General features: G+C 42.8%; 1 long non-coding RNA gene across 9 annotated transcripts in view; it reads right to left on the reverse strand.

Moving 5' to 3' along the window:
* Positions 1-26,876, reverse strand: part of LOC307192110 — a 199,998-nt gene that overhangs the window by 83,931 nt on the left and 89,191 nt on the right. For 8 of the 9 annotated variants that reach the window (XR_013829967.1, XR_013829968.1, XR_013829969.1 and 5 more), the window contains one exon: positions 5,590-5,645. This is a non-coding gene — a long non-coding RNA (uncharacterized lncRNA). Of the gene's footprint in view, positions 1-4,129; positions 4,212-5,589; positions 5,646-26,876 lie in introns of all 9 variants that reach the window. The other variant, XR_013829975.1, reaches the window with a different exon arrangement.

Consider the following 26,876-nt stretch of genomic DNA (forward strand, 5'->3'; position numbering starts at 1 on the left):
TTTCTTATATTACACTATTCTATCCCTGAGGACTAAACAATAGATTGTAAATTGCAAATATTAACTTAAAAATCTTTAACCTCAAGAATATGAAAGTAATGCTACAAACTTAGGAAAATCTGAGTTACTTTTTTACTCTGTGAAAACCCCCTCTTTTAATGAGTATTTTCCTTGTGTGGCTATCACAGCTAATCAACAATGTAAAGAAGCTTTTTAAGCCTTTAAATATTGCTGCAACATTACTTAAAGCCAGCTACCATTTGGTTCTGATGAGACTATGGTCTCTGCTGGGAACTGACTAGAACCTTCTGTCATCAAACACATTCTGTAAAACTGGGATGGTGGCAGTATCTCCCCTCACACTCATCACCCAATGCTTAGCACGTAGGAAATAATAAAGGCTATTAACCTGTTTTCTTTGCCATACAAATTATCACAAAAAAATAGGATAGATCAAAACAAACCCATCCTGAACTATAGGAAACACGACTAAAACAATGTCCTGAGAGCACCACTGAGCATCTCTGTATGTGTCAACAATATCAGCTGCACGCCTTTAGCACTCAGAATGAACCTAGCATTTCACTTACTTTATTTTTGTTGTTATTTTTTTATTTGGCCACACCATATGGCATGTGGGATCTTAGTTCCCCGTCCAGGGACTGAACCGGTGCCCCCTACACTAGGAGCACAGCGTCTTAACCACTGGACCGCCAGGGAAGTCCACACTTACTTTATTTCTTGACAACATAAATACTTAGGCTCTAGTGCTATGAAGGACTGAAGTTCAAAACTAGCAACCCATAACACACTATATCATATCTTGTTGTTTACTGTCTTCTTTTTCTTTTATTCATGCTTTTAAAACAAGTGCTTGGCTACCTGACGCGATTTCTCATGCTTTTCACAATCAATCTAGGTGCCTTAATAAAGGGGATAAAAATAATTTCCATTTTCACTTCAGTTTCCCCTCACAGAAAATGAATAAAGGAAAACGGCCCAAAAAACTGGACAAGTATGAAATAAATACTTTTAAAAAAATACATGTTGTTCTTGTTTGGGGGTTATCAAACTCACGGTAGTTTATGTTTCCAAATACTGTTCAGATTTCTGCCATAATTCGTCCCCTTGAACCATCAATAATATCCTTTTCAGCTGTGCCATTCTCTGAAGCCAGTAAAACCTTGTCCGATGGTAACGTCGTTTACCTTCTGAAATGGGGGCGCAGGGCAGGGCGGGGGGCAGCACAAATGCCTACGAACGGAGCCAGGCAGGGGGCAAGGATCAACTCCTGCTTCTGTATACTCTCAAAGCTGCTGGTTAAAGGGACTAACAAATACACATTCTGGTGCTTTTCTACTGATTTCCAGGCATGTACTGTGCACTAGGACTAAACAAGAGCAGGCTAGGAAACAGACTAGAATTCATTCTTAACAAAAAGTTTTTTCCTAGTTAAAGGCCTTTTATGGTTTCTTAATTTTTTTCAAAAAGTAGGGATTCAAGTGAAGTAGTTTTGAAGTATTTATTTGCACTCTCTCTTTCACTACCTTCTAGCACCTGCCCCTGCCTATGCTGTGCTAATGCTGTGAGCTCACTGGTCAGGAACGGAACAGGACAAAGGGAAGACCCAGGGCTCACACCAAAGTTTTAGGATCGCTTATAAGGTTACTTGGAAGAAATCATCGGGGAGGTAAGAGAACATGTAGTAGGTGTCTCAAAAGGCAAGAGGACAGAGAATGGAAAGGAATGAAAATAACCCCCTCTAACGGTAAACACAAGACCGAGGTTGACGCAGTCTCGGTGGCGATGGGGATGTGAAGAGGGAACTACAGAGCACTGACTGCCATCTTGGGAGAGGCTGGAAGGATTTGTCCTCATGGTTTATTTATATATATGAGCTGCTTACTCAGTTCTTCTGAGATAGGATCTTCCATTAGCTCTATGCATATTCCCTTTTGTTTTTCCTCAATTTAGAGAGGGCTCTGGATCACCTACCAGTCCAGCCCCTCTGGCATCTTCCTAGGACTGGCCTTCAACTGCCTGGAGACGATATGACTGCCAGAAAGGTACCACTGCATCACCTGCACCTTCCTAGGTCCTCTTCCATGCAGAGATGATGCATTAATTGTGTCCTAGCCCAAATGATATAAATGCACATGGCTGTAGAGTACTGCACCGATTCAATCAATCTTCAAAGAAATTAGTGAGTAAAAGAAGGAAGAATATATCTGAGGAACAGTCGTCCAGGAAGAAGTTAGTGTACCTTAATTAATTAAGACTAAGAAGAAAACATCAGAAAATTTTATTGTTGTGCCTGCTCTATTTATTTAATGGAAAAAATACTTTATGATTCATTTAAAATTGCCATAGAGGGCTTCCCTGGTGGCGCAGTGGTTGAGAGTCCGCCTGTCGATGCAGGGGACACGGGTTCGTGCCCCGGTCTGGGAAGATTCCACATGCCGCGGAGCGGCTGGGCCCGTGAGCCATGGCCGCTGAGCCTGCGCATCTGGAGCCTGTGCTCTGCAACAGGAGAGGCCACAACAGTGAGAGGCCCGCGTACCGCATAAAAAAAAAAAAAAAGGCCTTAGAAAGTAAAAAAAAAAAAAAAAAAGAGGAAAGGGAAATCAAAATGAAATCCTAGATAATGATTTTTGTCAAAGGATTTTGGTAAATATACCTTAACATCTACTAGCTGTCAAAGTCTGCTTTATTCTCTTCTCACAATACTTTCAAACCCTAGATAGGGCAAAACAAAGCAATCCAAATTGTGCTATATGGCATTTAAAATCATTGTAAAGTATAGGAATGTGTTCACCTATAATACGTGGCTAAGTAATATTATAATAATATAAAATAATACAATATAATAATTTGGCTAAATTTTGGCAAATATGCTGTATTTATAATTATATGGAAAGGCCTCATTAATCATGACTGAAATCAGAACATACTCAGAGAACCAAATGAACTTTGGCTTGGCTTCAATAACAAAATATTTAGAAACTTCTATGACTACTCAAATGAGATCTTTTAACTCAGCAAACTGGGATATTCTGTCTCATTTATTGCCTATAAACCCTAGAAATAATCTTCAAAGACAGGTGAATACTGGTTTATCTTAGGTTAAAAGAACCATTCTGCACATTATAACCATTAAAATTTATTGTACATACTGAGTAATCTCAGATGTATATAATTATGATTCCTTTATAAATAAACTTGTCTCTGAAATCAGTGAGAATTTTGCTAGCACTGCACAGAAGTCACCACGATATTGTGATAAGGGTTCAAAACAGATTAAGCAATAGATTTTAGCTTCTTGATTTTCCAGCACTAGCCTTAAAACTAGAACCAAATGTATCTCTCATCTAACAAATCAAGCCGCAAACCTACAACATTTAAAATGAAGTTCTTAACTATCTTGGAAGAGTGAATTATCATTTCCAAAAGTTTTGAATAGATCCTGGCTTGTTGGGTGCTTTACTAAACTATCATTTTATATAGTCCCATTAAGAAAGAACACATGAAGGTAAGGAATCAAGTTTTACCTAAAAATGCTTAAGGAGATTAAGTGATTAAAGTGGGTAACTTCAATGCATTCCAATATACAAGCTTTCCTGCACACTATTAAAGTTTAGTAAACACTGAAATTAATGAAAAATACATGTGTTACTTTTTAAAAATTATATTTAATGTGCGAGATCGAATAGCACAGAGGTATCTATTTCATTTGAAATAGTAATTCTTGTCTATTGGTCAGGAGAGGAATGTCAAAGTTCAAACAAAGAAAGTTGAGGAGTGAATGGTATGTGACAAAACAAAAACGTAAGCTAAATTACAAATGAGGGAGAGTTTCACACATAAAGAACTAAGTTAAGGCAAGTTGGGGGACGGGGTGTTTAGGGATAAAAGATACACACACCTTACCACAGAATGTGGACAGAAAGGCAAGAAAGCGGGTGCCCCTACCATAGCACAAAAATACAGCAAGTCTGTCAAAGCACTACTGACTAGTAGGTTATGAAACCCATTTGGTAGGTTATGAGGAACGTTTAAAAGAAGAGAGAAAAAAGAGAAAAAGAAAAAGTGATAGAGAATACAATAGACTAGAAAATTCTATCACACTCACATATAGTGAAGACGTATCGGGAAACCATACATCCACGTGTGCAAGTGCGTGCACTGGGTCCTAACGTGACACGTATTTCTTCCTGTGGGTTCCAATAAAAAGGTATGAGAGGGCTTCCCTGCTGGCGCAGTGGTTGAGAGTCCGCCTGCTGATGCAGGGGACACGGGTTTGTGCCCCGGTCCGGGAAGATCCCACATGCCGCGGAGCGGCTGGGCCCATGAGCCATGGCCGCTGGGCCTGCGTGTCCGGAGCCTGTGCTCCGCAACAGGAGAGGCTGCAACAGTGAGAGGCCCGCGTACCGAAAATTAAAATTTAAAAAAAAAAAAAAAAAAAGGTATGAGAACCACTGACACATTGAGCACACCACTAGTTAATAATAATAATAATCCCTCAAGTTAATAATGTCACACTTCTGAATAGAAAAGTAACTTCCAAAGATAATAATATCCCCAAATACCAGAGGGGAAGCATGGCAAAACACAAAACCACAGAATATTTAAAATGAACTATGTGAACTATGACACAGAAGTCCAGGGAAAGCAAGCCTTCTAGAGAAACGTCTAACACTACCAAACCAGACTGCGGGGCCTCCACTCCCAGAGTTTTTCTCCCCACCCTGAATAAAGAGTGGAGGGAGTGGAGCCGGAGGAGACCGAAGAGCTGAAGGTGGGAGGGAAGGTGGGCTCTAGAGCATCACTCTGGCCAGGAGACCCCAGTCTCCCCCCAGCGAGGTAAAGAAGGCAGGAACCGGTACAGGGTGGGTGAGGAGAAAGGTGACATGTTCAACTTTGCAATCTCAAGGCCAAGCACAGCACTAGGCACGTAATAGGCCCCTTATCAATGTTTGCTGAATGTGTCAGTAGGTCTTAATAACACCGACAGTTTTGTGATGTGAAGGCAGTGCATAGTTTGAAGGCAGGGTCAATAGTTTGAAACTTCTTACTCCAAGTAATCTCAGCATCATCAGAAAATGTGAGTTCTGTTCTTAATGCCATGCTCTCCATCTTTACTAACTATCCACAAGCCATTTCAGTGGCTACCTGTAAACGTAAGCCATCTCCACAAATGATAAGCTCTTCAAGAACTGTAAAGAAGCTTGTTTTGTTTCAAAAAATAAACTGATCTGACACAAGGTCATCACGAATTGAGTGCTCAAAACCAAAAGTGAATGGGTATTCAACTACTTAGAGTGCTCAAAGATTAAGAAATTAAGTTTCTCAGGCCACTGTAACAGGTCACACAGAGACCATGTGATGTTCTTGTTTTAGGGGCAAATGGTTTGTTTTTGTTGGGTAGTTTTTGGATGTATGACTGGTTTAGTTTAGGCTCAGGTACAGCTAAAGGAACTTAATAGTAGCAAACACTTATGTAGTTATTTACTGCGTGCCAGGTAACCTTCTAAGGACTTCACAAATATTAACTCTAATTAATGTGTACACAACCCCTGATAATGTAGTTACCTGTTCAGTGGTTTATTCTGTTCCATTAAAAGTACCTCCGTTTTTTCCATTTTCTCCTGCAAAAGATGAGGAAAATATTGTTAGTGGGTGGTCACAAATGCACACATAATGTTTTATATCATTGTTTGACACCTTCCAGACTTGAGAGTACCAACAGGGCTTCGTTAAACTTTAGTGAATTATTTCAACTGCCTAACTTTACTGAGTTCCTAAATAAAACCATTAAGACAGTATCATTACATGTATCGATAAAAGGAGATTTGAAAAACAAATATTTTATGATTTCAAAAGAAATCAACATGGCATAATAATAAAAAGATAGATGTATAGGGAAACAATGTAGGGTAAGATTCTCCTTGACTCTGAATCATTCTACATTTAATATGCCTTTCCAAACTACGTTCCCTCTGAAATTCTTTTTTAGGTGGCAGCACCCTTCCCCACTGGGTGAAATAATTCCTGTTCTAAAGATAGAAACAACTGGTGAATATAGCTATTGATATTACAGATTTACTTTAAAATGATAATGGAAGAGCATCCATCAAAAAAGAGGGTGTTGCTTAGGAAAGGTAGCAGTTCAGAGAGTCTCCACCAGGTGACATTTACCTCGGGGAACTCACAACTGTCCAGGTTCTGTCCCTCCCTCTGCTGGCTCCAAAAGTCTATCTCACTAAGGTGCCAAAAATGATCACGTTTATCAATACTGATTCACGTTAACAAAGCTCATAAAAGATTGACGGATGAACCACAAAGCCTATGGATTCATTTCCCATGAAAAATATGTCATCAGACAGCCTGGACACTTGCTCCATCCAGCTTGACCAACATACTCACATTTCTTTGGTCAATAAATACTTCCTGAAATCCCAGGTGTGGGTACCATACAGGCAGATCAAGCCAAATTAACAGCAGGTGGTTGGGTGAGCATGTCAGAGCAATCACAGTCCAGATGCCAGTGGCCTCCAATATTCTCTCTCCAGACAAGTGTTCTCCTATCTCCTCCACTACCACCATCCTAGTCCAAGCTGCTATCATTCTTTTCCTGGACAAACACGAAACACTTCTTGCTATTTTCCCAGCTTCCGCTTCCTCCCTTCCAATCTATTATCCACAAAGTGTCCAGAGTAAACATTTAAAAATAGAAAACAGGTCATGGCTCAGCCCTACTTCGACTCCTTTAATGCTCTGCATGGGTCTGATGATAAATACCCGAGAGTTGACTCTCAAGCCTTGGTCTGGCCCAGCTCACCCCTCCAGCCTCCTCCGTGCACACTCTTCCTATCTCCCTCACATTTCAGCCACACTGGTCTCCTTTTACTCTCTTAAATGCACAGATCCCTCAACACTTCAGAGATTTTGCACACCTTGTTTCCTCTGGCTAGAAACTAATGCACAGACTCTGCACCTTCCCCACAAAGCACACACGTGCCTAGTCATCTGCAGCTCCTAGCTCATATGTCACAGGACCCCAGACTAGGACATTCCCTTATCTTGAGCTCCCATAGCATCTTGATCTTCTCCGTTGTAGCACTTACTACCGTTTATAATTACACATTTATGTGATTATTTAATTTACGTTTATGTCTCTCACTAGACTGTAAGATGCTCCATAAAGGTGAATACTGTGCTCATTTTATTAGCATGTTCCACAACAGCGGACACTCAAGAGATATTTTCATGAATGAATGACGGCTTTGGACCGTTAGAACCTGCTGCATCCATCGCCAAAACAGGGATCATTTTGCCAGGCAGACCATATGGCTTTCCTGAATGGGCTCCATCCTCCCTGATGTGTCCTGCCCCTGGGGGGGTCAGTAATTAGATGGGCACTGTCTAACTCACTTCCGTAACTTTACTGTTTCCTAGGCTTCCATAGCCAAAATAAATCTTAAGACACGAAAAGAGAAACGGCACAAAGTTCAGGATACATTTGAGTAGCACTTCTGCAGACAGGACTTGTAGCAGTGGGCTACTAAGAAACACTATAAACAAAAAGGAAAACATAAATTGCGGCCAAAGGAAACCCTTGCTGAGACAACACTGGAAAACAAATAAATATACATGCACGCATGTGCACAAGCACCCAAAGCAGTGGTCCTCGGAGGGGGGCGTGAAAGGCTTTGAGTTTGCTGTGGGATGCCTCCACGACTACGGGGCCGACAGCAACAGAGTGTGCAGCTCTCTGAAGGAGGCTCCACACACGGCACCTCCTCCTGTCCCTGGGGCCTGACTCTGCACGCTTGGCACACTGGAGACCTGGTGTGTACTGACTGTGTCATTCTCCTATTTGCCTTACAAATCAACAACTAATCGACATTTCCTAACTCGCTGCACAGAATGTTTTAAATGGCTCACAGCTGTGGTTTACACTTTAAAGATGTTCTAACATTGCAGTCCTCTTATGTAATGAGAATGAGAACAAAACTGATAGGAAGAAGTTCCACAATGCCCTTGACTCTACATTGACAGCTAGTCATCGGGGGCTAGAAAGGGCCAACTTCACTCACTCATTCAACAAACAGCATGCACCTGAATAAGCCAGGCACGGTTCTAGGTGCTGTGGACACATAATGAACAAGACAAAACCCCTGCTTCTCAAGGAGGTAACGTTCTAGGAGGAGACAAACAGTGAACATATGTTAAGTACAGGTATACCTTGGAGACATTGCAGGTCTGGTTCCAGACCTCAATAAAGCAAGTCACACGCATTTTTTGGTTTCCCAGTGAATACAGAAGTTATGCTTACACTATACTGTAGTCTATTAAGTGTGCAATAGCATTATGTCTAAAAAAAAAAAACAACATACATACTTTAATTTAAAAATTCTTTATTGCAATAAAATGCTAACCATCATCTCACACAGAGTTGCCAGAAACATTCAATTTGTAAAAAGACAACCTTTGCAAAGCACAATAAAGCAAAATGCAATAAAGCAAAGTACAATCAAATGAGGTATGCTTGTAAAACGTAAAATACGTTGGGGGGGGGTTAAATTTTAAATAGGATGGTCAAGGAACGCCTCACTGAGAAACTGACATATGAACAAAGACCATGACTCTTTTGGAAAAGAGTCATGTAGACATCTTGGGAAAGACAGTTCCAGACAGAGGATCAGCAAGTGCAAAGGCCCTGAGACAGAACTGTGGCCTGTCTGACCTGCGGCATGCATGGGAGACAGTAGTAGGATGTGGGGTCAGAGAGGTAAACAGTGACCTTGTCAGGGTACCCAAAGGCCTTTGGCTTTTATCTTGAGGGCCCTGCAATGCAACAGAGGTGTTTGGGGCAGAGGCAAACATGATCTGGCTACTGTGTTGAGAACAGACTGAAGCGGGAGCAAGGGAGGGAGCAGCAAGACCAGTTATTAAGCTTCTGAAACAGCCCAGGCAGGAAATTACAGGGGCTTGGACTGGAGTGCAGCAGTGACTCACAGCAGTGCTGCTAAAAAGCTGACAGATTCTTCATGAAACTTTAAGACAATACCCTAGGATTAGCTCTAACTCATTTAATGGCTGATTTTAGCAATCTTTTTATCACTAAAGGGTTTTTTTTGGTTTCAATGATTACTTTTATAAAAGAAAACTTAGTGGATTTTTAGCTATGAAGAAGTAATATATGATCATCACAGACAGTGGAAAAGACCGAACAGGCAAAAACATCGTCACATCACATTACAAAAGAATTGAGTATTCAAGTGCTTGTGACACTGGTCACCACTATGTATTAGCATTTTTCGTTTACTCTGAAAATAAAAGGCTCCTCGAAGTGAAGAGAAAGATCATTGAATACATGTGGCCATGGGAGTTAATGACTATTTAACATGAAGATTTTCCACTTGAAGATCTGTTGATGTACAGCAGGATAAACACCAAGCACAAGTATTCTTCTTAAGATCAGGCTTAGGCCAACATGGTCCAACGCTGACATTTGTCAGCTGTGCCAGTTTGAGCTTAGCCCAGAAGGAGTATTTGCACATCACTGAGGAAGCCACGCTTTTCTGCACAGACTCTTCCCCTGAGAAACCCATGATGATAACATGATGTAAAAAATGGACATGACGAATTCTAAAAAAAAATTTTTAAGTATTCTTCTTATTCTCTGCTCTGTTGGTTAATGGGGTGGGGGGGAGGTAGGGGGAGATCACAGCTCATAACTGTCATCATGGAAACAATTCCACTCTAGGGCAGGGAAGCAGCTCTTCACTTGCTATCCAAGCCATGGGGCACGTCATCCGTGCAGTACACAGAACCCCGTCCTCCCCTAAACAGGATTTGCTGTTTAGTCAACCGTGACAAACAAAATTAAACTCTGATTCTCAACATTTAATACTTTGGGCGGATATGCCTTATTTGTTCAGCTTCTCTCAAAGTGTGCTAAGACAGGTAAATCGCTCATGGTGAATCAGGTACTGTCATCACCCACTAGAGCAGTCCTTCTCAAACTTCAGTGTGCACAGGAATTGCCAGGGGGTCTGTTAAAATGCAGATTCTGATTCAGAAGCACTGGGTTAGGGCTTGAGACTCTGCATTTCTAGTAGGCTCTCTGGTGATGCTGCTGCCACCGGTCTATGGACCACCATTTGAGTACACAGTGGTAGAATATTTATTATCCTCCCTCCTTCCCCTCTCCCTACTATTCCCTCGATAAGTACCACTGACGGAGACTGAAACTACTGCACTGAAGACTGTTTTCTTACTCTTACATTAAAAATAAGAATTTGCCCTCCACGGCGTAGGATACTTAAATCCCAGCAATAAGCAAACAGTCTCTTCTGGGGCATCCTTAGCTAACTGATTAGATCTGAAACTTCTACTTCAGCAACCACATATGGTTTTCTTTTTATTCTCCCTTTTCTTCACTCATCCTTTCCCCACACGGAAGAATGGTTCGCACAGAGGATCACAGCTATAGGGTAAGCTCCTGGCTTCAGCACTAGGTGAGGGTGTGAAAAGAACCAAAATGACTGAACCTTTTCCATCTCGTCCTTTTTTTGTAAAGAGGATAATCCACAGACAACCATGGCACTGGCTTGGAAAGTACAGAATTTTTATCAAGGGGTTAAGAGTGGTCGACGAATGATTGCTTACAGGTACCGACATTACCGGCTGCCATCAACAAATAGGCTTTGAGAATCTCTCTCTAGGACCCACCCAAACCCTGCACTTTCAGACACAGGGGTCTCACATTACACACATGGCCAAATCTCTCATTCAGAACATAACTGATATTTTCAAATTACAGTTAATTCATATGAAAATGTAACCTGAGCTTTAACATGCCTCTCTCAACCCTTAACTTCTAAGCTATTTTAGTTCAATCCTAATTAATTTTTATTAACATTTCACAGGTACGTATTTCTTTCTTAGTTTGCTTCTAAAGTAAAAGATAATAGTTATAAGATTGTAAAGAAAAATACTGTTCCTCCAGGACAAGGATCCCCGGCATATGTGTGAGAAAGGCCTACTTTTTGTTTCTCTAAAGCCATAAGATGACCAAAAGGAAATGCTGTGGTGGGGAAGAAGCGGAGGAGACGCTGGACTAACACCTCTGATTGCTTCCTGCCCTCTGGGATCCTGTGAAACCACAGAGGGAGGAACCTGGCAGAAACAGGCCGACAGACAAGAGAGTACAGAAGCAACAGCTGCTTTGGAGATCTGTGAGATCAATCTAGGCAATCACAATCAATTGTCTGTAGATTCCAAAAGGACCAACTGGAATTATCATTGGGTTATATTAAGGAAACAAACTACTAACCAAAACCTATTAAGAAGGACAAAGGTATACACGGCCTGGGGCAAGACTTAAAGAAGCAAAACACCACTTACACATAAAGGCAGGTGGCAAAGAGGAGGCAGGCTCATTCTGGGCTGCTCCTGCAGCTTGAACTCAAAGGTAAAACAGAAAAGGAGATAGACTTGGCACAATACAAGGAAACACTTTCTAACAAAATACAGTTCTCAGCCAGAGAACAATTTTTCTTTCTTTTTTTTTTTTTTTTTTTTTTGCAAAGCGGTGAGCTGCCATCACTGCTGAGACAGCCTCATCCTGCTACCCTGCTCCTCCCCAGCATCAAGCACCACAGCTATGCCAGGCTGCGTGCCATTCCCCAAACGTGGTTTCATGACTCTCACACAAGTACCATGCCTGGGATGCCTTTTCATTTCTAGGCCACCCCTCCAGGCTTGAGATCTCAGCTTCCACATAACCTCTGTGAATCGTATGCTGTCTCTCTTCCTCCAAACAGGCTGAGAGCGGGCCCCTCACCCAGGTAACCTCACACGCCTCCTCCCTGCACATCCTCATCCAGCTGTACATACTTTTAGACTGGGAGGCCTCTGAGGGAGGGGTCATGAGTACTTACCTGTGTATCTGCAGTGCCTGCCATAGTGACCTGGACACAGCACGCATCAGCTGGAAGGTGAAGGAAGGAAGAGGAGAGGAGGGAAGTGAAGAGAAAGAAGATGATGCCTAAATTTTCACATCTTTGGGCTTCCCTGGTGGCGCAGTGGTTGAGAGTCCGCCTGCCGATGCAGGGGACACGGGTTCGTGCCCCGGTCAGGGAAGATCCCACGTGCCGCAGAGCGGCTGGGCCCGTGAGCCATGGCCACTGAGCCTGCGCGTCCAGAGCCTGTGCTCCGCAACAGGAGAGGCCACAACAGTAAGAGGCCGGCGTACCACAAAAAAAAAAAAAAAAATATCACATCTTATGCACATTGCAGAAGGAATTCTGACATTGGGAGAGAAGTTAATTTGAATGAACATTTTCTACACAGAAAGACATGAATTACTGTGGCTTTGAGGTTTATCATTTTAGGTATGTTTTGATCTAATTATTGTTAATAGCTGTTTAGAAACAGTCCCAATATTTTGCTTTTATTTATGTATCTAAATACACATATTTACTATGCTATTTAATAATACAAATAATTTTCCCAAAAGTTTAAAAAATATTTTTAAAAAATCTTCCATAGTTACCGGGAAGCCTGCAGAAAATGCGCCCATGGCATTTTCCTCAAGTTTGGAATAAGTATATCACTAAAGCAAGTACAGGGCCACTACTGCCAAAAGACCCCAGCAGTACTTTGTAAGCCTTTATGCTGAAACTCTGCATACCAGAAACAGAACTCTGTCTTCAAACTTTTCCTGATTCATGCAAGGCTTTACCAGCAGTTCTTGCTTTCCTAAGCATCTACACCCAATTAATCTGCTCTGTACCCACCAGTGGCAATTCTCAAAACATGACGAGCATGTGAAGGGCCATTCTGATGGCCTCGGGGGAGTGACAGGGCAGTGACAGGCAGGTGAATACATCTGGGAACTACAGAACCATTGCTAAGGACCATAAGTACTCTTTGGGAGGATTTCTATAAACCGCACCAGCACCCTTCCCAAAGAACAGATGACGACAGGTGAACCCACACCTGAGACCAGAAAACTGTCTGCCAGAGCCTGGCTCTGCATCAGCCCCAACGTCTTCCCCCGACAGATGACTATGAACACGTTGCCACCCTTGCCTTCCGCACAGCCCGCTTCCTTAAGTCCCACCTTCTTTCCCGTGCTGCTGCCCTGGGTTGCAACAGAACGGGTCTGGGCTCTGTGGGCACCCACCTGGCCAATTCCCGCGGCTATGGGGCAAGGCTGAGGAGGATGCTGACCTCCTCGCAGTGGGTGGCGGGGTATCTGCATATGAACTGCTGCCCTGTTTCCTTTTTACAGAGGGAGGCACGGTAAACTGTCTCCATGAGAATGTTAGTCTAGGAGTGAATGAAGTCTTTTTATTTATTTATTTATTTATGGCTGCGTCAGGTCTTCATTGCAGTGCGCAGGCTTTCTCTAGTTGCGGCGAACGTGGGCTACTTTTCGTTGCGGTGCGCGGGCATCTCATCGCGGTGGCTTTTGTTGCGGAGCACAGGCTCTGGGCACACGGGCTTCAGTAGCTGCGGCGCCATGGGCTCAGTAGTTGTGGCTCACGGGCTCTAGAGCACAGGCTCAGTAGTTGTGGTGCATGGGCTTAGCTCTTCTGCGGCATGTGGGATCTTCCCGGACCAGGGATCGAATCCGAGTCCCCTGCATTGGCAGGTGGATTCTCAACCACTGCACCACCAGGGAAGTCTCTAGGAGTGAATGAAGTCCTTATTGCACTTCATGAGACTTAAAAAAATAGCTTTGAGATATATATGTATTTCAGAGGACAGCAGAAGTCTTCTGGCCTAACATCAAGTCATACTATCGATAAACTTATATTAGCATATCTTTGTACCAAAAAAAAAAGCTAGATTTGTAAAATGGAAAAGGGCAGGATGGTGCAACAGACTGGCCAGATGCAGCTTTGATCATATTGATTTCTTTTCAGCCTACAGGTTTTACAGTGGCAGTGAGAGGTGGCCTGGGCTGAGTGACAGAGGACACAGATATGCTTCAAGGTGAAAAATGCCCGTGCAGAGCCCTGAGCACAGCAACACCCGAGCAGGGCGGCTGCCCCAGGAGCGACCAGCAAACATGCTGAGGAACAGGATGTCTGGTGGTTACTCTTGATCTGAGGCTGTTTGTCAATAGAGTAGAATTTTCAAAACAAAACCTTTTTTATTTTTAATTTTGCGAGTTCCTCCTTATATCTGAGCAAACTAGTGGAGAAATAAGGTGGCAAAATTCAAAGTGGATTTTTGCGGCCCGCCCCCTGCTCCAATTCCTCAGCCGGCCACGAGGGAGAAGGATGCTTCTTTCAGGAAGACCCACCTGGACCCTGACTGAAGGGCAAAGGCCCCCCAAATATCAGTCTCCCATCCTGACACCTGGTCAGGTCATTAGGAAGAATCTGCCCAATACCTACTATCCCCACAATAAACCTGGGTTCCATAGTCCAACAAGGAAATGGAGGGAAAGGAGCCGTTACTGAGAGCTGGCTACATCCCACACAGTTTCACATTCACCTTTTATTTATTTATTAAAAGTCTGTTTGTTTGTTTGTTTATGTATGTATGTATGTGTGTACGTATGTATGGCTGTGTCAGGTCTTAGCTGCAGTATGAGGGATCTTTGGTTACGGCGCCCAGGCTTCTCTCTAGTTGTGGCGTGCAGGCTTGAGGGTGTGTGGGCTCTGTAGTTTGTGGCACGTGGGCTCTCTAGTTGAGGCGTGCAGGCTCAGTAGTTGTGGCACGCAGGCTTAGTTGCCCTGCAGCATGTGGGATCTTAGTTCTCTGACCAGGGATCGAACCCGAGTCCCCTGCATTGGAAGGCAGATTCTTTTCCACTGGACCACCAGAGAAGTCCCCATGTCCACCTTTAGAACAACCCATGGGTAGATTTAAATGGACGGGAGGTGTGAGTATGTAGGCTCAGAAAGGTTAAGTAACTTTCTAAGCTTAGCTCCCACCAAGGAGATTTCCCAAGGCCTGAGAGGCCTCTTGCCACCCTCTCCCAGGATGCCTCCTCCAGGGTAGGCCCCGAAACAGGCCCCCTCCCACACTCAGAAAAAGAACACACCTGCTCTAATGACAGGACTTAACTAGGACAATAGGACTGAAGGCTAAACAGGCTAACAATAAAAACACGAACCAAGCCAGGAATAACTGAAGGTCTCGCAGACCACGTGTCCCGATGTGGCGCACTTCACAGGAACGGGAAAACAAGCCCCTCTCTGCAGTGCTGTGCGGAAAAACCCCTCACCAGTCTCCCCAGGATACAGACAGGAGACAGCCTGCAGGAGTACCTGGGATATGCCCCAGTGCAAAGGCAGGGGGCCTCTATCCCTGGTTACAAGAACTAACAGAAAATTCCAGGACATTTCTAGAGGGCCTTGCCCCAGACCCTGAAACTCGGGATCCATGCAGAGAGCCCTACAGTTCATCATCTTACGCTGCATGTTGCCTTCCTGGGCTTGGGAGAAAGTTGCACAAGTGCAGTAACAAGGGACAAATAAAGACCCAAACTTTAGCGAACAAACAAGCAGGAAGGGGGCGGGGGCGGGGTGGAAGTTCCCTGGAGTCAGGGAAAGGAGAGAGAGAAAAGCATTTTTAAGAAAATTAAAATATTTGTTTCTCTAGAATTGAGAATGAAGAGAAATGACCAGAAAGCACTGGTGAGCGGAGGAAGAAGGGCGACACCACGGTCTCAAGCCAGAACAGAGAGTTCACGTAAGCCCGGGTGTGCGCTTGCCTCCATTCCCGCCCGCCCACGGCTCCCGGGGCAAACGAATTCTTGGCTGTGCAGGTATGTGTGGGAGGCCTGATTTATTTTCCAACCACTAGAGCTTTGCCCAGAACGACTTAACCATAATTTTTCAAGGTCATACATTCAAATATGATGTTACTACCTCACAAAACAAGTAACTCTAGGGTCTGTGGAGTAGGAGGTGGGGAAAGAAGGAATTAACCATCCTCACCTGAATTATCTTCTTATCCACTCTTACTGTGTATCTCTTATATGTTCTCAGAAAATCAACAAACTGCCAAAACACATAGCTAAAAGAAATAATAGCTAACTTTAATATAATGCTTACACTCTATGGCAAGCACAATTCTAAATGCTCTGTATATATTAACTTATTTGACCCTCAAAATTCTTTGAGGTGGGTACTATTGTCGTTATTAGCCCTATTTATAGCTGCATCTAGAGGGTAAGTGACTTGCCCGGCTACCGACAGCAGGGCACCCTGTGCACCTGCCCTATGCCATACTCCTCCCTTCTCTGTGTTCGGCTCTCTGGCACCCCCAAAAGGCAAAATTATAACAAGAGCTCTGTTCCATTATGGGATATCTAACTGATTTTCCCTGCGCAGTAGGGCTTTCTTTAAGCTACTTTTCTGGGAGGAATATTATCAGAGCCAGTCCCCACCTTTAACCCTGCTGCTCAAAAAAGCCATATAAGCTGGAAAAGTCCCAGAGCTCAAACCACAATTCCCCTTACACGCTGCCTGATTAGAAGCAGTTCGAAGCAAAGCTTTGATCCCTGTTAAAATGTAAAAGCTCTGGGAGGTGTGCTCTTTATGCTGTTATCAGTTTGTAGTGAAAGTTGCACTGTTATCTTTTTAATGGTAAGTTTAATGATAAGAACTTCAGGTGGTTTCCAGGCATCCAATCCACCTGTCCAGTTTGGACCTGTTCACTGCTGGGTGCCTAGAACTCTCCAGGACCTGGCACGTTAACAGTTGTTCAATATACCAGCGTGGGTGAACAACTGAACAAATGAATGGCTATAATTCTTGCAGAAGTCAGTTTTAGGGCACATTTATGATGCAGGTAGGTCTTAAAGTGGAAGCCAGGTTGGGCAAAGTATCACTGGAAAGGTCTAAAGAACAAGTAAATCACTGTCTCACAGTAATGACTTTGAAAGAAACCCCAGGCATATTTAAATATATGAAAAGGATCTCTCTTTGAATTTATTGAGAATGGATTATATTTTTAAATGTATATAGAGCTAATTTATTAATGAAGAAGGTAATCTAAGAGGGTAGTGATATCTACATCATCTTTCTCTACAATTACACTTTCCCAAAAGATGTGGTGCCCTAGAACAACATCTCTTCTCCTTAATATTCTCATACCCAAGTCCTGTATGTGTTCTCAAGGGCCTCCACAAATGTCTTTTATTCCAGGAACCCTTCCCTGTGCTCCCGGCCAGAAGAGGTCATCCCCCGCTTTATACTCAAAGTTACTTTGTTCTTTCTTTTGTGTACATAAATGCACTTCCTGAATTGTTGTATTTTTCTCACCTGCACTACCTGGCTGTCCCCAACTCTATCTCCATATTCCACAGGGAACCAAACATTTTTCCTAACATAATCAGCATCCAGTCGATACCAGACTAATGTTTTTAAAAAGACTCTACTATGGAAACCCTCCAAGGATACACCACCATCTGTTTCTAGTGTTCAAATACATTTTAGATATTTTAAAAACTGTAATTTTTTTTTTAATGACACTGAAATGGTTTATACGCAAGCTTCTCACCGACTGCGGACACACAGCATCATGTGTCAAAGATCCTGTCTGGGAGATGCAGGCGATCCCTGTGGTAGGCTCCCCTGCCACCTCCACGTGCACATGTGGACTTCTTGTAAGTGTGACACTGGGAAGGGAAGCTGTAGCTCCACCCGGTCGTGTGAAAAATACTGTGTGCACAGTCTGCTCTCAAGAGGTTGTTCAAGTAAGCACATGAACACAAACCGCACCCCAGTGTCGGCTGCCATTAAATGCGGGCGAGGCACAGGGGGCATCTGGTCGGCCTTGCTTTCATCGCAGTAGAAAGTCCTTTGTGATAATACCCTACCTGAGAGAGGGTAAATATTTATTCTAAGAATTAGATGTTTCCTGTATGACTTTAGATTTATGATAAGGAATGTGACCTGTTGTTTCCATACGTTTAGTTACAGGGTTACGATTTTGAAACAAATATTCCCTACCTGAGATTGGTTGAATTGAAAAACATCCTGGGATCCCAAGGCAAGTTATTTAAAAACAAAACAAAAACAAAAAACTCTTGTTATAATTTGCAAGTAATTATCTGTGAGAACAGATTTTTTTTTTAAATATGATGTATTTAAAGCAAAGTATATAAGTTTATTAAACACAGCTGATCATGTGAATACAGCTATTATTATATTATACAGTTATTATCAACACCAGATTTCTTTAAGTCTTTCATTATATCTTAAGAGCTTCATTGCTCTTGCTGACTCTTCAGTAAACATTATAAATGTAAACTCCAAAAAAATTTATAGTACTAGGAAATGTCACTTTTATCTGTTTTCTTTTTTTTAATTTTTTTTTTTTTTTTGCGGTGCGCGGGCCTCTCACTGTTGTGGCTTCTCCCCGTTGCAGAGCACAGGCTCCGGATGCGCAGGCTCAGCGGCCATGGCTCACGGGCCCAGCCGCTCCGCGGCATGTGGGATCTTCCCGGACCGGGGCACGAACCCGTGTCCCCTGCATTGGCAGGCGGACTCTCAACCACTGTGCCACCAGGGAAGCCCACTTTATCTGTTTTATATGGTAGAGTTTCATTTCATTTGATGAAAGGATTCCCTGCCCCCGCAAAAGTTTGAAAACGTCTGTTAGTTTTTCTCAAATCCCAGTCTAGGGAGCGGCTGCAGTAGACCTGGATGAGCTTTTTTACCATATGGTTTTTCCTGGGCTCTTTTCTCAGTAGTTCCCTTCGGATAGGCATGAAGTGAGCTGAGAATATGGCAAGGGGTGGGGAAGCAGGGCGGGAGCAGGGAGGGGGGATAAAAAGGAAACCACTGATCTAATCAACACATAACTGTCTTCATAGAATTTTTGGTCAAATGCTTCAGTAAAATCAAGACAAAACAAGTCAACAACATACCCTTAATACGTGAACTTTTTCACAAAAGGAAACAAAGTTAGTTTTATATTATTTGTCCTTTAGTGAACTCATACTGGACCTACTAATACCATATACTTTTCAAAACGTTCACACATCATCTATTTAACTCTATGTTTCGTTGGTGATCAATAGCCAGAGCATGCATTTGGCCTCCAGAACCTCTTGCTTTATCTAAAATTTGGAAAAAGGTTGTTCTTCTCCTGTCTTCAATCCCTTTTAAATTCTGTATGATTTGTCAACAGTTAGTAAACACTGAGGTCTTTTGAGATATTTGCAAGCTCCTTCAGCAAACTAGAGAGTTTGAGAACCACTAATTTATAACAGTCATCACTGGCTATCTCCTCCACACTGAGCTACACTTCCCAAGACACTGCTGCAGTTCTGTACACTTTACAATTTCAAAATCACTTTTCTTGCTGGAAAAGATTGGAAGTAAAGCAGCAGTCAGTAAGATCACAGACTTTTTTTACACAGAAGGATACTTTGGAATGTAACTACTCTACTACACTGATTTTTCTTAAGATAAGGAAATACAGTTAAGAAACATACCCAAGATGAAACAGTCATTGGCAAAGTGAGAACTCAGCACCCACCTTCCACAGTTTAGTAATCAAAGATCTAAGTTCACATTCAGATTCTTCTACTCACTAGCTGCAGGCGTCTTGGTCAAACCCCATAAGCCACAATTTACTTAGATATTAAAATGGGAATTATATCTTCCAGGGTTGTTAGGTATATTAAAATGAAGATACTTAATGGTCTTCTGGAAAAGCATCTGACTCCAAGTAAGTACACAATAAATGTTAGCAGTTGTAAACACATTTTTTTTGGCTAGAGTTTTAGAACAAAAGAGAATTCTCCAGGTATGGGGTAGACTACTCTGGAAAACCTTTGCATTCTTGAAGTGGGGACAAAAGGAATTAAGTGCTAGAATATTCCCCAGTGCTATGGGTATGAAGGTTGTGGGCTTGGGGTCTTGAAAAAGGGAGTTAACCGTTGGGGATGATTTCTCCAAAACTGGGAGAGGAAAGGGTTAGGGTCCCATGAAGGGCAGAGCCCTGACCCATTCACACGCCCACAACCTTCATACCCATAATCCTGGGGGAGTCTAGCACCTTGATTTCCTATTTAAACAGTAGAAGAAATGGAGAGCATTTGAAGGTGGGGGAAAGAAAGGTGACTGGCCAGGAGAGACCAGCCCCTTCCTGGCCACAGGTCAGTGGAACCTCATTACTTTATATAAGATACATCAGCCACCTGCCAATTCCAAAGAAGTGCCTGTCCTCAAATGCAGTTTCTGCTAAACACATTTCTATACAGAAATTTCTGATCTATTGTATAGCTCTAGAGCAGATGGGTTTAACATCCTCTCTTGCACCCCCGGTGGCAGTGCAGCACCCCCTCCAGCTCCTGCAGGTTCTCCTTGGAGCAGCAGAGCTAAGCAGGGGTTGAGGAAAAGGCGAGGGGTGAACCACGCAGCTCTTTAGGGACAGTCACCAAGTTAATTTCCTCTTCTCCACATCCATGGGTAATATGCCCAATGTAGCACCATAAAATACCAAAGCTACAGCACTAGCGAAGGTGCTGCCAAGCTATTTTATCATTTCCAACATTCCTGGTAGTAACTACCACACCTGAACCAAAAAGAATAGGCCATCTGAGAACACACATAGGCACTTGGCAAGTTTCTAAGAAAACTATTTGCAGATCAGTAGGGATATCCATCTCCAATCTCAGTCTTCGACCAGAAAGTTCTACTGCACAACAATAGTTTTTGAAAGACACGCCTTTTAAAATATTTATCTACCGCTCTAGACTCCAGCTCCACCCATTCAAGCCCTACCCATTCTTTTACTTTCTGCACAATTGCCACCTTTTGTATCGAAACTTTCCATAAACCATATCCATTCTTCTCGGGGAGAAAGGAGTGAACTCCCACGGTGCTCTGTCTCTAATGTCCCAATAGCACCATCGTTTTCTACCTGCATGGCTTTATTTCCTCTTTAAGCACGATGGGCATAGGACCTGTATGGTTCTGACTTTCTTCTAGTGCCCAGCATCTTGCACATACGCCATGCGTGTATGTATATATGTGTGTATGTCTTGGGAGGACACGTGAACACACACCAAGATTTACTGAGCAGCTACTATGTCCCAGGCACTGTGTTTTACCTACACCATTGGTTTTTATCTGAACAACATCTCTATCAAGTAGTCCTTATCAGCCCCAGCTTGCGGATGAAAAAACTGAAATTCAGAGAGGTTAAGGCTTGGCCAGAATCACAGAGCTGAGTTTCAAACCCAGGTCTGATTGATTCTAAAAGCCCATGCACTTATAAAGTTAATATCCAACAAGCATTCAGTAAATCACTTAATGAAAAGCATTTCTATGCAGGGTATTGTGCTGAGAACTACTGAGAATCAAGATGCTTTAAGTTCAGCAACTGTAAGTAACTATACTACAAAGTAGTAAGTAACAAGGCCAAGAAAAGGGTTTACATAAACATTAAGGATGTTCAGAGGAGTGTGAGACCACTGTTTTTGGAGGTGGAGCAGGTAAGTGGAGAGGGCTGGAGGGAGAATTAAGATAATCATGAAGAATATGGCAGACCTGAAACCTGGATTTAGACAAGCAGAGATGAGAGGTAATAGTATGTCAAAGAGTAAATGAGCTCACCCTAATATTCTTCCTATAGCAGGAAAGTGGACTAACAAATTACATTCAATAAGATTGCATCCTTGACGGCAAAGACAATGTCATATACTTGTTTTTTCTGTAATATTCATTCTGGAAACATTTAATAACTATTTAGTGATGGAGAAAGGACAGGAAAAGGGATAAGGGGTGTGGGGTTTGTACTATTCCTTAGAATATTTAATTAACTCAGACACACTGTCCCACATGCAGTCTGGTTTTATAATACATATTAATTAAATCCTATTCCAGTCATTAACAATCTTTCACTAAGTTGTATATGTTTTCTACCCGATCATAAGTCTTTATGGGTACTTCATATTCACAATGACTAGCCCAAATCACTGTTATCAGTTTTACTCCCAAAACTAAGCACAAATGTATTTTAATCTATTTATCTGTACATCAAAGAATTTTTCTTTGGAGAATAGCCTAGTATTTAAAAAAAGGTAAAAATTAACAAAAGGTGCCCATCTACCTAAAAGAGAAAAGAGGAGCCATCTACATGCAAAGCAACATAATAGAATTACAAAGCCAAACTTAAAGGTAGCATCTGCTTCTAAAGGATATGTTGGCAGAGAAAATTAACCAGTTGTATTATTGCCTTAAGCAATGAAAACCTGTTTCATTTCCTTCTTGTCTTTTTGAAAAGACAACATGTCACAGTCAGACTTTTTAAAATAACAGCATCCATTCTTGTGACAAATGTTTGCCAAGGGGGGCAGGGAGGAAGGAAAGGAATAAGAAGGAAAAGAAAGTGGAAAAGAGATAGGAAACAGTAAGACGCCATCTGCTGGCAAAAGGGAGAAAAAAAGGGAGAGAAATTTGAGAGCACCACTGATTAGCTTGAAAAAATGTCAAATGAGTTTTCCAGTCATCCTCATGAAACAATGAAACAGAAAATGTTACTATGAAAATATGTGGAATATTTTTTTTACTGTTGTAAAGTTCATGTCCTAAAAATTCACTGTTACTACTAAAACAAATTATAAAGACCACCATTCCTCGAGTGCAGACAGAACTACACCCGAAGCTATTTTAGGCATCAGAGGAGTATTAACACTGAATGAACTAGAAATACCCCAATGATATATTTCAGCTTTTCCAGGCAGAGTCAGCTAAGGGATGATTTCTTTGGTTAGAAGCAGTCATCTAAATTTTAAGCACACCTGTAACAGCAGAAGACTACAGATTACTAAAGAATGATCATTCTCTACAAACAGGATGTTGAACATTATTCACCACTGATTACAAGCTAGCTAAGCAATATATCAATTACTCATTCTATGCTACAAAAAGGTATAACAAATTATAAGAAGTAAAAGCTCAGTGGCTGTGAATAAAATTAAAACTAAACGATAAGTCTCAGAGCTGAGGAGAAAGGAGAAAGGGAAAGAGGGGTTTACCCGCATGTACACCTTTAAGGAATTGTAACAAACTGGTTTTCTTTTCTTTTGTCAATTAACCTGGCCACCACACATACACATACACACACACACACACACACACACACACACACACCCTCTACCTGTTTCCATTTCAAATACACACACACACACACACACACACCCTCTACCTGTTTCCATTTCAAATACACCCATACTCCCAGCTGAAATAAGACATCTCAGCTTGACAGGCAGTTTCTTTCAATGCCCCAATTGTTGGTGTGCGGCATTTCTCAGCATTTAAGAAGTACTACTATGTATGTGTATATGGAGCATCTGAAGGCCAGCTACACACCAAAGGACGAAAGTACCCAGTGGACATCACTGTGGTTTTAGAGCTGGAGCATGCTGTCCGTAAGTTCTCATTTCACAATACTTGGGGTTTGTTAGTTCACTACACTGATAACTTTAGGCATTTAACCTTCAAAAATACATGGTTTCCATTGATTTGTCTATATACTATTTGATTGTTTTGCATTAAACAGAATTTAAGAGATATTTTGGGGACTTCCCTGGTGGCGCAGTGCTTAGGAGACTGCCTGCCAATGCAGGGGACACGGGTTTGAGCCCTGGTCCGGGAAGATGCCACATGCCGCGGAGCAACTAAGCCCGTGCGCCACAACTACTGAGTCTACGCTCTAGAGCCGTGAGCCACAACTACTGAGCCCGCGTGCCGCAACTACTGAAGCCGGCGCGCCTAGAGTCCGTGCTCCGCAACAAGAGAAGCCCTCGCGACACACTGAATAGTAGCCCCCGCTCGCCTCAGCTAGTGCACAGCAATGAAGACCCAATGCAGCCAAATATAAATAAATAAAGTTATTTTTAAAAAAGATATTTTGTTACCGGATCATGGTATTTTTTGTTTTTGATTGTGGTCTTAAACTCTGTGTACAGAGGCTACAAAAGCTCAAAAACAGTGGACAAAGAGTCATATTACAGGGAACATAATGTCTTTTTACCTCATGTTATGGTAACTATGCTACTCCTTGACGCAGTTATGTCAGTTTCTAACTGAATGTAGTGCTGTGTTAGTATAAATGGATGTCAGCTTGAGGGCTTAGGATCACTAACACTTTTCCTATTGAAATTATTTAATTATTGACAATTTTTTTTTAGAGATTTTTTTGATGGGGACCATATTTTAAAGTCTTTATTGAATTTGTTACAATATTGTTTTATGTTTTGGTTTTTTGGCCTCGAGGCATGTGGGATCTTAGCTCCCCAACCAGGGACTGAACCCGTACCCCCTGCACTGGAAGGTGAGTCTTAACCACCGAACAACTTTTTTTTTTTTTTTTGCGGTACGCGGGCCTCTCACTGCTGTGGCCTCTCCCGTTGCGGAGCACAGGCTCCGGACGCGTAGACCCAGCAGCCACGGCTCACAGGCCTAGCCGCTCCGCGGCACGTGGGATCCTCCCGGACCGGGGCACGAACCCACGTCCCCTGCATCGGCAGGCGGACTCTCAACCACTGCACCACCAGGGAAGCCCTGGACAACTTTTAAGAATTTATCCTACGACGATTTTTCAGAACAAATGACCCACATAATGTTGAGGCCGACTTATAAAACACCTCGGAGGGAAAAAACATAAATGTGGGTTGACCCTAATATATTTTAACAAAAGAAAAATGCACTAAGGTTTGATGATCTATGCAATTGCCATGGTTTAATAATGATACCTTAAAGCGCCAGAGTCCTCTGAAGTGCTCTAATGGAGGACACCAAAAAGGGTTAAGGACATGGTAGCAGTGACATAAATCTACAGAAAAGATCCTTCATTAGGGGAGGATACACAGTGTGGTGCAGGGAGTACTGAGCAAGCAGTCAGAAAATCCTGATTCTTATTCTCAGTCCCATCACCAGCCACCTGGATTTCCACCCCTGCCTCTCAGTCACCTCGGGTGACAAAGGGAGATTAGTCCTTCCAGCCCCACCTGCCAGTTTCTATCAGCCCTATTAGCCAATAAAACAAGCACACACTCAAAACCCAAAACCCATATCTATTACTGAGAATAGGATCCTAGACAGTGTCACCTCTAAAGATGATTGAGGACCATCAAATCATATATTAGCAAGAAAAAATGGGCTCAGCTCAAACTACTATTCTAAATTTAGTGTGTATCGATCCATGGATGTCTTCATATTTTTACCACTTATTTCTGCATCCACAAAAGTTAAATAGTGGTGTCTTCCTGCACTTGTCTCTTTATACACATGTTCCAAAGTTTCTCTAGGGTATATTCCTGTAAGTGGAAAGGCTAGATATGGGGTTTGCCCAGATTTAACCTTACTGTCACGCCTTGGTCTATGTCTCTGGTCCAGAATGGCTTCTTGCATTGGAATCTACTCTTAATTCCAATCCCTGTTGGTCTCTGACTTTACCTCCCCCATCCCATTTATAGTTTTGTCCTTCGTACTTAACACTCGGCCTGGCTTTTACTGTATGACTTTACCTCCCCTTTTTGATCATCAATCACTAGGTACTACTCCAGCTATGCTGTCTCCATCCAATCCAGCCTCAGAACCCTTTCGCCACACAGCCAGTGCATGGTGTGTGAAAGGCACTCCTACAGTTACCCCCTATTTCCCAGTTTCAAAGACCACTGCCTGCTACTTCAGAAGTCAGCAAACATTTATTAAGTCTTTACTCTGTGCAATGCACAGAGACCCAACATACATGTGTATGTGCAGAGTCTGAGTATCATTTGCTTTCCCTACATAGACTCAATGAGTGCTCTATACCAAGAGGCCTCAATGAACAGATTACAATTAACCAGCCGTAAGAAACTCCAGTCTGAAGTCGGTGACATTTTCGGAGAAGAGGAGGAAGGGAGCAGGTATGCGTATGATAAGCAGGCAACCTTCCTGTCCCTACCTCCCGCCCTATTTCAAGGTATATGTTGGATTAAGGGAGATGAAGAGTAGGTTTTCTGTGCAGCGCTGAGGATTCTGGAACTTGTTCTGTCAAGTGTCATCCTGCTCCCCTTCCCCCTGCCGAAGGGCCACTGTAGACAGTCAGCATTACTTGTTACAACATGACCCTGGTAAATCATTTCGTTTCTAAAAACACTGAGGATCTCCAGTTGCTAAATCTCGGTCGCCTTATCTGTAAAAGGGAGGTAAATGATACCCACCTGCCAGGCTTTTTCTGAAGATTCAATGAGAATGTACGGAACAAGCAGATGTAGTGGGGCTTTGCGCCTTGCTCCAAAACCGGGAACACGGGCCAAAGTCACCATCAGACAGACGCCTACTGACTATAAAGAAGAACTTTATATATAATAATTAGAGCAATCCAAAGACAGAAGAAGCAGTTAGGTACCAAAGTTCAAGCAGGGGGTTGTAAGGCCTACTCAATCTAAAGGATTTTTCATAAATCTCCCTTCCATAGAACTATCCTAGTTCAAACAGGAGAAAATACTGTGCTTAATTATTTTTCTCTCTCCATCTGGATATGTCATGATGCAAAGGACTGAACTGTCAAATAAGCAGCCACACGGCTCTGTCTGCACCAGGCACCACTTGCCCCCATCCACACTGCCCAGAGGGGCTTCTCCGCTGGGCTCCCTGCTACACCTGCCACTGCTGGCCCATCACTGCACCTCTCCGCCCGAGGGCTGTGCCACATGCGTGCACAGGGGGCCCGCAGGGCAGGGAGAGTACTGGGAATGAATGGCAACACCCTCCTCCTGCCCTCAAACAGGGGCTGACCAGAGCAGATGTGTGAATGATCCAGCTTCTACACCCTCAGGTGACCTCACCCTCAGGTGGGATCCAGTGAGGCAGGGTCCTCAGTCTGCCTCCCAG

The sequence above is a fragment of the Stenella coeruleoalba genome (genome assembly GCF_951394435.1).
Source record: "Stenella coeruleoalba genome assembly, chromosome: 9".
NCBI lineage: Eukaryota > Metazoa > Chordata > Mammalia > Artiodactyla > Delphinidae > Stenella > Stenella coeruleoalba.